The sequence below is a fragment of the Ixodes scapularis genome, unplaced genomic scaffold, assembly GCF_016920785.2.
Source record: "Ixodes scapularis isolate PalLabHiFi unplaced genomic scaffold, ASM1692078v2 PGA_scaffold2__306_contigs__length_199485367, whole genome shotgun sequence".
NCBI classification, from domain to species: Eukaryota; Metazoa; Arthropoda; class Arachnida; order Ixodida; family Ixodidae; genus Ixodes; species Ixodes scapularis.
Genome location: NW_024609857.1, coordinates 145,786,374 through 145,797,749, shown reverse-complemented (window position 1 = coordinate 145,797,749; position 11,376 = coordinate 145,786,374).

The following is an 11,376-nucleotide window of genomic DNA, read 5'->3' as shown; positions in this document are numbered from 1 at the left end:
CGAAGCTCTGCACCGCGTGATAATGGAAGCATACGAAAGAAAAGTATTGCCCCCATCTTTTCGCCAAACGCATATAGTACTAATTCCAAAGAGTGATGACCCCGCGAAACTGCTATCTGTTAAGTCGTATCGACCAATTAGCCTTACAAATGTGGACTATAAAATCTTTATGAAAGTCTTAGCGAGAAGACTGCAAGGCGTAATAACCTCCATCGTTGGGACTCATCAAACATGTGGCATTAAGGGGAGAACGAGTGTTACCAACATACACATTGCAAGAAGCATCTTAGAATGTTGCGATGCATTTGAAAAACGCGTGGCTATGATGCAGCTTGACTTAGACAAAGCTTTTGATAGGGTAGCACACGATGTTCTTTTTTGCATTTTAGATCAAGTAAACGTTGGCTGTGTACTCTTAGAAGGAGTTAAAATGTCTTACGCTGAGTGTTTCGCGAGCATTATTGTAAATAAGCGCGTTAGTGAAAGTTTTCAAGTTCTCTCCTCTGTCAGGCAAGGGTGTCCTTTATCACCCTTGTTGTTCGCTCTTTATCTGGAACCCTTTTGTTTAAAGCTGTTATTCAACGAGAAAATCCGCGGCTTTAGGCTGTTGAACAGCGAAGTAAAGGTCCTTTCGTACGCAGATGATATCGCTGTGTTCTGCGACGATAAGGAAAGCATAAATGAAGTGGTTAAGGACGCCCTTGAATTTTGTAAATTTTCTGGGAGTCTCATCAATTGGGACAAATGTGTGGGCTTCTGGCATGGTAGTTGGGATACCATACCGGCTGGGTTCGAAAGAATGCACTGGACTTGTTCGCCGGTTAAGTACCTCGGAGTGCCTCTTCAGCATTACAAAGATACGACTGAGTATTGGAGAGAAGAAGTTGAGCAGGTTCGCGCTAAAACGCTTAAGTGGGGAGGCTTGAATCTCTCAATTTTTGCTCGTTCTACTGTGTGTAACATTTTCCTTGTGGCTAAAGTGTGGTATGTTCTCCAGGCACTGTGGATGTCTAGGGCCAATATTCAAAAGTTGCATAGAGTATTCGCGGTTTTTGTCTGGGGCTCGGGATGGGAGCGAACCAGTCGCACAAACTTATTTCGCTCTGTGAAAAGTGGGGGGCTTGGTTTGGTTCATTTGTTTCTTAGGCAGATTGTGTCTCGATTTCTTTTTCTACGGGACCAGAGAGATGAATTTTTGCGGACTATGTTACAAGTTAGATTGTGTGATACAGTGCCTGAATTTGTTGTCTCAGCGAGCAGCATAAGGTGCCGGAGTGCGCGGGGTTTTTTGCTTGAAGTTATTAGATCTTTTCAGTTTCTGAAGGTACGCTTCTCGCTTCAGTATCTAAGCGAGGTCACAAAGAAGCGCTTGTATAAAGATCTTGTCGATAGTGTTTTGCCAGTGCCCTTGTACCGTTCCATATACCGTGAGGGCCACGGCCAAGATGTGCTCAAAAGGGTAAAAAAGATGCCAGTACGTCCAGCGGTGAAATCCTTCTTTTTTCAACTTCATAGTGGGACGCTACCCGTTAAGCCCTGGCTTCAAGATAGAGGTACATTTGTGCCCTGGTCGGTTGATTGTCTTTTGTGCAGGAAGCCCGAAACTGTAGACCATATTTTCCTCGACTGCTGGGACGCAGTGTTTCACTGGGATATCATGCAGCGTACTTTGAAAAAGAGCCTCCCAGTGTCGGCGTATGGTATCCGGTTTCTTTGTGTCGAACGGGACGGGGGTGTGCCCTATGACACGATAATGGTCTTGGCCCTGCATAGTATTTGGAAATCGAGGATGGCAGTTCGCCATGCTGACGTGGACGCTCGTCCAGTTCGCGACTACTTTATTGAGAGTATTGTTCACCTACGGGAAGTGTACAGAGCGCAGAGCGAGCAGCCTGACTGGCTGTCAGCTCTGGACGGATTGGTCGCACTGAAGGAATTTTAACCTAATCGCGCCGGGAAAGCGCTTGCCGGACGCTTTTAATCGTTAATCCCCGTCCAGTATTGTATGTTTTACTGCCAAACCGGTAATAAAAAAAAAAAAAAAAAAGCGGCCGTAGCCTAATGGTTATCGCGCTTGACTCCCACGCGAAGGGCCAGGGTTCAATTCCTGGCCGCGACTATGCATTTTTGTTAACACTGTAATGTGATGTTCTGGTGAAATCGAGAACCGCCTAGCTGATTCGAGGTCAGAATGTCCTACGCGTCGAACCTTCTACGTCGAATGCTCCAGAAGCCAACGTGTGTACAAAAGCGGCTCCGCGGGCAAGCCGGAGCCAGTCTCGCCCCAGCGTTCGACTCTGCTGCCACGCCGACTTCGACGCCCGCGACGCTCTATTATTATCTTTTGTACTCTTTTATTTTTGGCACAAGTTCGCCACATTAAACGTTTATTTCCTCCTGTTTATTTATTGTTTTTTAGTCACCACCCGTGACATTTTGGTGGAGGTGCGGGGTACCGCAAGTCCGTGCAGCGCAGCCCTCCGAGTTCCCGCAGTGCAAGTCCAAACCCAAGCTCCCGAGGACCCAACGAAGACCAGATCGAGACTCAAACAAGTCGCCGCACCCAAGGGCTACACCCGGAATACGGACTTTTACCACCCAGGACCAGGCAGCAGACGATGGCCAACCAGTCGCAGACCCCCGCCGCTCCTACCGTCGTCTACCTACCCGTCGCTCCTCGGACACCGGCTCCATTCCACGGCGAGCAGCACGAAGGCGTCGAGGACTGGCTTCAACAGTACGAGCGGGTGGCCCAGCACAACCGATGGACGGACGACCAGCGCCTGCAGAACCTTTACTTCGCGCTCGAAGGAACGGCCAGGCACTGGTTCGAGAATCGAGAGACTTCGTTGATCTCGGGGACGGCCTGCAAGAATGAGTTGAGGCGAACTTTCACTAACCAGTATCGACGGGAGAGGGCGGAGGACCTTCGAATGAGAACCCAGGGCGCAAACGAGACCATCACCAGTTTCGTCGAGGATGTCCTGCGCCTGGTCACTCGCGCCGACCCCGAGGCGTACGAGATGACATCTTCGGAGGCCTCGTCCGCAACCTGCCGACCACCGTCGAAACGTTTGTAACAGAGGCGACCAACATTGAACGGGCCCTGCAAGCACGAGCCGCTCACTTCCATGGAGCTCCTGCCGTCGCTGCACCCACGCCGTCAAGCTGCACCCTCAGCCCCAATATTCCGGGGATCCGAGAAATAGTCCGGGACATCGTCCGTGAAGAACTGAAGAAGCTGATACCTGCCGCCGAACGTCCAGCTTCACTCTCGATCGCCGAGATAGTTCGAGAAGAGGTCCAGCAAGCGCTCCAGCCAAACGTTCTCGCCGACGCCGCACCGGAACCACCAGCTGTGACCTATGCCGCCGTTGTTCGTCGTCCGCAGCCTCCTATTGCTCGGCAGTACCCATCTGCACCCCAACGAGAAGTCTCTTCGCCGCAGTACGCCCCGCGCCAAGAGCAGCGTGGACTTCGAAAGACCGACGTGTGGCGCACGGATGACGGACGCCCGGTGTGCTTCCACTGCGGGGAGGCTGACCACGTTTACCGGAGGTGCCCCTACCGCCAGCTCGGCCTGCGAGGATTCACTCCAAACGACCGTCGACCTCGTTTTGGAGAACGACCAAGGGACATCGAGGAATACCTCCGTCGCCCTCCGTCACCAGCGCCCACCGCACGAGGTTCCCGTTCTCCATCTCCCCGACGTTCCGCGTCGCCTTTCCGTCGGTCGCGTCGTGACAGCCTGTCCCCCCTATCTCGTCGGGAAAACTAAGTGCGGCAACGCCTGGAGGTGCCGTTGCCGAAGACGACCCGAGTAAAGAGCCTCCAAGAACGCCGGAGCGCTCCCACTCTCCCGACGCCACGCATCGCTACGACGCGCCTGCAACGGTGTCCAACAACCTAAACGTCGTCATCGACGGCCACAACGCATCGGCACTCGTGGACACCGGAGCAGACTACTCAGTCTTGAGTGGGAGGCTCTCCCGCCGCCTTCGAAAAGTCATGACGCCGTGGGAAGGACCCCAAATACGAACCGCCGGAGGACATCTCATCACACCGGTCGGGAGATGCACTGCTCGCGTCGAGATCCACGGTGAAACGTGCCCTGTCAAGTTCGTCGTTCTGCAAGACTGTTCGAGGGACGTTATCCTCGTAATGGACTTTCTCTGCGAGTATGGCGCCGTCATCGACCTCGGAACAAACCGGCTGACGCTACGAAAACCTGCTCCACCAGCGGAGGAACCCCAAGCGACGTCACCCACGGTCCGAGTCCTCGCAAACCACGTAACCCTGCCACCGCGGTCGAGTGTTTTCGCACTTGTCGGGATCGATGAAGCTTCCTGTGGCGAAGTTCTTCTCGAGGGAAGCCTCCAATTGCTCCTGGGAAGAGGCATAGGCGTCGCAAGGGGAGTAGCTGAACTTCAGGATGGGCGGACTGTCGCCCTCGTGACGAACTTCCGAAACGAAACACAACACCTCACGAAAGGTGCAGCCGTGGGCCACGTCGAGAAACTCCGAAACCCCGCCGAAATCACCGCGATTACTGACGAATCCTCGCCGCCCCAGCAAAACAGCACGTCGCCAGCGCAGCTCGACATTGACCCTAAGCTTCCGGACCCTAAACGGCGTCAGCTGGTTAACCTCCTCGCCGAATACCGCGACTGCTTTGCGACGTCGTCGAAGGTGCGCCAGACCGCGGTTGCCAAGCACCGCATCGTTACCGAGGACGACGCGCGCCCTGTGCATCGATCGCCGTACAGAGTCTGCGCTAAGGAAAGGGAGGTGATCCATCAGCAAGTTCAAGAGATGCTGAATGACGACATAATTCAACCTTCAAGCAGTCCATGGGCCTCTCCAGTCGTGCTGGTTAAGAAAAAGGACGGAACTCTTCGGTTCTGCGTGGACTACCGGCAGCTCAACACGGTTACGAAGAAAGACGTCTACCCACTCCCCCGCATCGACGACACTCTAGACCGGCTGCGCCACTCTCGATACTTTTCATCGATGGACCTGAAGAGCGGCTACTGGCAAATCGAGGTCGACGAACGGGACCGAGAGAAGACAGCCTTCGGCACGCCGGATGGACTGTACGAGTTCAAGGTGATGTCCTTCGGACTATGCACGGCGCCAGCAACTTTCCAGCGTGTCATGGACACCGTACTGGCAGGGCTGAAGTGGCAGAGTTGTCTCGTCTACCTTGACGACGTCGTAGTATTTTCAGCTGACTTCGACGAGCACTTGAGACGACTCCGAGCTGTTCTTCAAGCCAATCAGACCGCCGGACTCACACTCAAGCCGTCAAACTGCCGGTTCGCCTATGACGAACTGAAGTTCCTTGGCCACGTGGTTAGTAACGAAGGCGTCCGCCCAGACCCCAAGAAGACTCGCGCCGTCGCGGCATTTCCAGCGCCGACAGATAAGAAGGCCGTGCGAAGATTGCTTGAACTTTGTGCCTATTATCGACGCTTCGTTCGGGATTTCGCAAGGATTTCCGCACCACTTACGAATCTCACGAAAGACGCCGAGAAGTTCAAATGGGCCGAGGAGCAACAGCAGGCATTCGACGAACTGAAACGACGACTCCAGACTCCTCCTGTGCTTGGACATTTCGACCAGGATGCGGAAACAGAAACTCACACGGACGCAAGTAACGTGGGACTGGGCGCAGTACTAGTCCAAGTGCAAGAAGGCATCGAGCGAGTCATCGCCTACGCAAGTCGGACATTGTCCAAGGCGGAGAAAAATTACTCCACGACTGAGAAAGAATGCCTTGCGGTCGTCTGGGCAATAACGAAGTTTCGTCCGTACTTGTACGGGAGCCCGTTCCGTGTAGTCACGGACCAGCACTCGCTCTGCTGGCTTGCGAACCTGAAGGACCCGCCAGGACGCCTCGCTCGATGGAGTCTTCGACTACAAGAGTTCAACATGACAGTGGTCTATAAGTCAGGCCGCAAGCACAGCGACGCCGACTGCCTGTCCAGAGCCCCCGTCGAGACCCCTTCCGTCTGCAGCGACGACAATGACGACGAGTGCTTCCTAGGAGCAGTGAACACCGACGATATGGCACGACGTCAACGGGACGATCCTGAGCTGCGCGCATTAATCGAGCACCTGGAAGGGGGCAGGAGTACCGTGCCACGTGTCTTCTCACGAGTACTGCCGACCTTTGCCATCCGACAAGGTGTACTCTACAAAGAGAACTTCGGCGACAACAACACACCGTGGTTGCTGGTAATCCCGAGTGACCTTCGAGAGGAGATCTTCCAAGCCTGCCACGACGACCCGACATCCGGACACCTTGGTTACAGCCGGACACTGGCCCGTATCCGTAAAAAGTATTACTGGCCGAAGCTCCCCAAGACCGTCCACCTATACACACGATCATGCCACGAGTGCCAGCGACGCAAGAAACCGCCGACGAGGCCGGCCGGACTTCTGCAGCCCATTTCTCCTCCAACTACACCCTTCCAGCAGATCGGAATGGATCTACTTGGTAATTTTCCGCCTTCGATGTTGGGGAACCGCTGGATCATCGTCGCCACAGATTACCTCACGCGGTATGCCGAAACGAAAGCTCTTCCTTCAGGAACTGCTGTATAAGTCGCCAAGTTTTTCATAGAGTCCATCGTCCTCCGGCACGGCGCTCCCGAAGTTCTGATTACAGATCGCGGATCTTCGTTCATGGCCCAGCTGACGCAAGAGATCCTTCGTCTCAGTGGCACCGGCCATCGTCGAACCACTGCATACCACCCGCAGACCAACGGGCTGACCGAGCGACTCAACAAGACAATCGCCGATATGATCTCTATGTACGTCGACGTAGAGCACAAGACGTGGGACAAGGTGTTGCCCTACGTCACGTTTGCCTACAATACGGCGGTTCAGGAGACCACTGGATTCACCCCTCTCCGGCTGGTACATGGTCGGAATGTAACGACCATGCTGGACGCAATGCTGCCCCATGAGCCATCTCACAATGAGAGCGACGACGCCCAGGCGGTTGCTCAACGCGCCGAAGAAGTCCGCCAGCTCGCCCGACTCATGATTCAAGACCAGCAACGCGTCGACGCGGGCCGCTACAACCTTCGTCGCAGGGACGTTCACTTCCAGCCCGGAGACAGGGTGTGGGTGTGGACGCCCATCCGTCGCCGCGGCCTCAGTGAAAAACTGCTGAAACGGTACTTTGGACCATACAAGGTACTTCGTCGCCTCGGCGAGCTGAACTACGAGGTGATGCCCGACGGAACAAGAACATCATCACGCCGCCCACCACGACCTGAAGTCGTCCACGTCGTGCGCCTGAAGCCGTACTACGCTCGATAGGACTGTGGATCTTATATGCTTCAAGTGACTCTTTAGTTTGCCGTTGTTTTTATGTGCTTTGTTTTGTTTTGGGATGCATCGGGGCGATGCACTTTTTAAGGGGGGAGTAATGCCGCGCGCCAAGTAGGCAGCGCGGCCGTAGCCTAATGGTTATCGCGCTTGCCTCCCACGCGAAGGGCCAGGGTTCGATTCCTGGTCGCGACTATGCATTTTTGTTAACACTGTAATGTGATGTTCTGGTGAAATCGAGAACCGCCTAGCTGATTCGAGGTCAGAATGTTCTACGCGTCGAACCTTTTACGTCGAATGCTCCAGAAGCCAACGTGTGTACAAAAGCGGCTCCGCGGGCAAGCCGGAGCCAGTCTCGCCCCAGCGTTCGACTCTGCTGCCACGCCGACTTCGACGCCCGCGACGCTCTATTATTATCTTTTGTACTCTTTTATTTTTGGCACAAGTTCGCCACATTAAACGTTTATTTCCTCCTGTTTATTTATTGTTTTTTAGTCACCACCCGTGACAATATCGTACCAATGGCTAACAACAGGACCGAGTGCGGGAAGTAATGAGCATCAGTGGTAGGGAAGGTAAGGAATTAGGTTTAGAATTCAGTAGTGAAAAATCAGCAGTCATGATTTTTAACAGAGATGAAGTTGAGGGGCTGAATATACAGGATATTACAGTTGAGAGAGCTATAAACACAACTATCTAGGAGTATGGATATCTGATGGTGCGAAATATCTCAGGGAGCGTGAAAAGTATATAATAGGTAAGGGCAACAGAAATGCAGCTGCAATGAAAACTAGAGCACTTTGGAATTACAACAGGTATGAGGTGGTGAGAGAGATTTGGAAAGGGGTCATGGTGCCTGGCTTGACTTTTGGAAACGCAGTGCTATGCACGAAATCTGATGTGCATGCAAGACTAGAAATAAAACAGCGTGGAGTTAGTAGGCTGGCTTTGGGGGCACATTGCAAAACGCCAAACCAGGGAGTACAAGGAGTCATGGGATGGGCGTCATTTGAGGTCAGGAAAGCTGTGAGCAAGATAGAATTGGAGGATCGGTTGAGGCAAATGGATGGAAAGCAATAGACACGAAAGGTTTTCAGCTATTTATACACGAGGAGTATAGACACAAAGTGGAGACAGCGCACCAGAAAATTAAGAGGAAAGTTTTTAGGTTACAGTGGAGTTACGGAAGAGCAGGTCTCAGTTAAGAAGAAAGTTAAAGGGAAGCTGAAGCGGTTTTAAATACGAGAAAAAACAGCTGAGCCTAGTTAATGAAACCTCAGCCATCACGAATATCGTATTCGTTTGGTCATTTTCTGCGCGGATTAACCGGAACAGCGCTTTCAAAGTAGCGCCGAAGCCACGCCTCTCCGAAGCAGAGCGAAAGGGGAGAGAGGAGGAAGCCCGTCAGCCGGCGTCACAAAAGGACCGGGTGGGGGACCCCGCCGCGGCTGGCCGCGCTTTCCACGTAGGCTGCTCTAGTGTCTTTTCGAGCCGTTGTTGTTCTGCCGCTGCATAGCGCTTGCTTTTATCCGTTGACCGGTCATGCTATGGACTCGATCGCTTTACGTGCTAATTGTTCTCTTGTTTGTTCACGTATTCGCAGAATTTTCGTGGCACCGAAGCAACTGACTCGTGCTGTTGCACGGTGCCGTACTCGTGTAGCCGCCAGCTTTCATGAACAGCGCTCGTCGCAGTTGTTCTTCCCGCTTACTGTCTTTTCCACTTCGTCACCGAGATTTTAAGGGGGTAGGTTGGTTTGAGCAAGCACACCGTTTTTTGTTCGAAACGGGTTTCGGACGGCGCATATGAAAACTATGTACGTATGGGTTTGGGTCTGAAGAAGGTTCGCTTGAACCCGACGCTCTGCCAACCATTTTTGAAAGTAAGAAGGCAATTCAGCGCATTAAAAGTCACAAGCAAAGTGGAAACGTAGCTGGGTAGAAATTGTAGGTCGACTGTTCTAGAAAAAAGCTGTTAAGTTATTAGAATTGTGCAGTGTGCTAGAAAAGCCGCGATCATTTAGCCGAACAGCGGGTTTCTACTGGCTCTCTTGTGTTAACCGCCTTATTAGTGTGTTAGTGTTGGTTTCTTATATTGTTGAAGTGACCATATTTTCCGGATCGACTCCGGCCGGGGAAGTCTGGGAAACAAAAAAAAAACAAACAATTTTGGGTAGCCCAAGATTATTTTCTTTTGCTTTTATTCTACTCGGCTACCCAGTCCCTTGGGAGAGGAGGGCCTGCTCTAATAAGTAGTCATGCAATTCATAATGCTACTTTCACGGTGCAACTTGTTTTAACATCAACTTTTTTTTTACAGTTGCTGACATTATTTGAGGCCACATATTTTTTAAACGTAAACATAAATTTGGTTAAATTTTTCTTCCAAAAGTTCATATACTCTTCAGGAGAGCTTTGTGGAAATACAAAGCATGTGACCTTCTGTTCTGAATTGAGTTCTTTTTTTACAAGTTACGCAGTGTTTTCCGTATAAAGTTTGTGTAATGCAACAATTCTTTGTGCCGTAGAAATGCGATCGGACGATGATAATGCCTGGTGGCGGTGTGATGCAGTAAAAAAAGCTTGGTAGAAGTATGCGAATGTAGAGACCCAGGAAGCTTTCATGAATTCGACATCAAATTAAGGGGTGCCGGGCACACATCTCCGCTTTTTCTAAAGCTACAATGGCGCAATAGTTTGTGGCAAACAAACTAAACGCAGCAGAGGGTACCGCTATCACAAGGATGCAACTTCTGCGCAGTTATTCGCATAGTGCGCAAGGACATGGAGGTGGCAGAACGGCGACCCTATCTTATCACCCGTCTCATCTCAGGGGAAGCTGTCCCGTCGCCCGAAGCCGATTATACTATTCCTTCAAACAACTTCAGCCTTGATAAACAATGCAGCCTGCACGCTCACGCGTCCAGCAGCTGGCAAGCACGAAGGCCGATGTGTGCAGAATTCTTTTCCTCTGACGACCGTTTTGGAGAGGCTCACGCTAATCCGGCTTTAGGTGTCCCGTCAATAGCACTCCGTTTATTGTCAACATTTTAGGTTACAATAAGTAGCAGTAAGTACGTTCCTGAAGGTACAAAGCCAGCCATCTCGCGTCCGCGCAAGCGGCTCCACGTCTGTGTTTATTACTGCGGGGGTCATTTTCCTACCTTGCCAACGGCTGGAACGCGTACTTTGTCACGTCGAGGGTCGTCTGGACACATTCCTCTTTCGGATCCACCGAAAGATTTCGAAAAATCAGAAGCCGAACCCGATTTACGAGAGCAGAAGACCCGGCGCGCGGCTACTTCCGCAAGCGACGGAGCAAGCGAGAATCGAGATGGTCCTTTTATGACGTAGCGGCGCGTCACGCGTGGCTAGCCAATGGCGTGCCGCTGCGGCGATCGCTTCTGATTTCTTCGCTTTTTTTCGCGTTTAGGGATTATTTTGGGACAAATGGTTGTGATATTTGGACTCAGCAGGCACAAACACGTCAGAATCAACCATTAACTCATTTTTTTCGAAAAGCTCTTCAGCCTCCCTTTAAGGCCACAGAAAGAGATCGGTGGCTAGAGGGAATGCAGACAAAAGACGGCTCTGTAAAGCTATAGATTACGCAACACAGTTATTGCCAAATAAAGTATTTATGACAATTCTAGTGGAAGCTCATTGCTGTTTGAGGCAAGGACAGGTGTTTTGCGAACTAGAACATACAGAGCGAAGTACCAGGAAATGAATACAGTGTGCGCCGCCTGTCGAGAGGAGGACGAGACGGCTCAGCACTTGATACTCTCCGTAAAGGGCTTCACCCTATGCCTACCGAAGACAACATAGATTTAATAAAGTTATTGGGTCTTAGAGACAGCGAAGGAAAAAATGATTTCAAGACAGTAGATCTCACCAAGCAAAGATTAAGTGAATGGTGGCACAAAGCGAGAGAAAACTAGGTATTTTCTTATTAATTAATGGCAATGGCGTTTTATAGCCTCACTTTCTTTTCAGTGCCAAGTGAATATAGTTTTCACATTGAAATATTCTAAGCTTA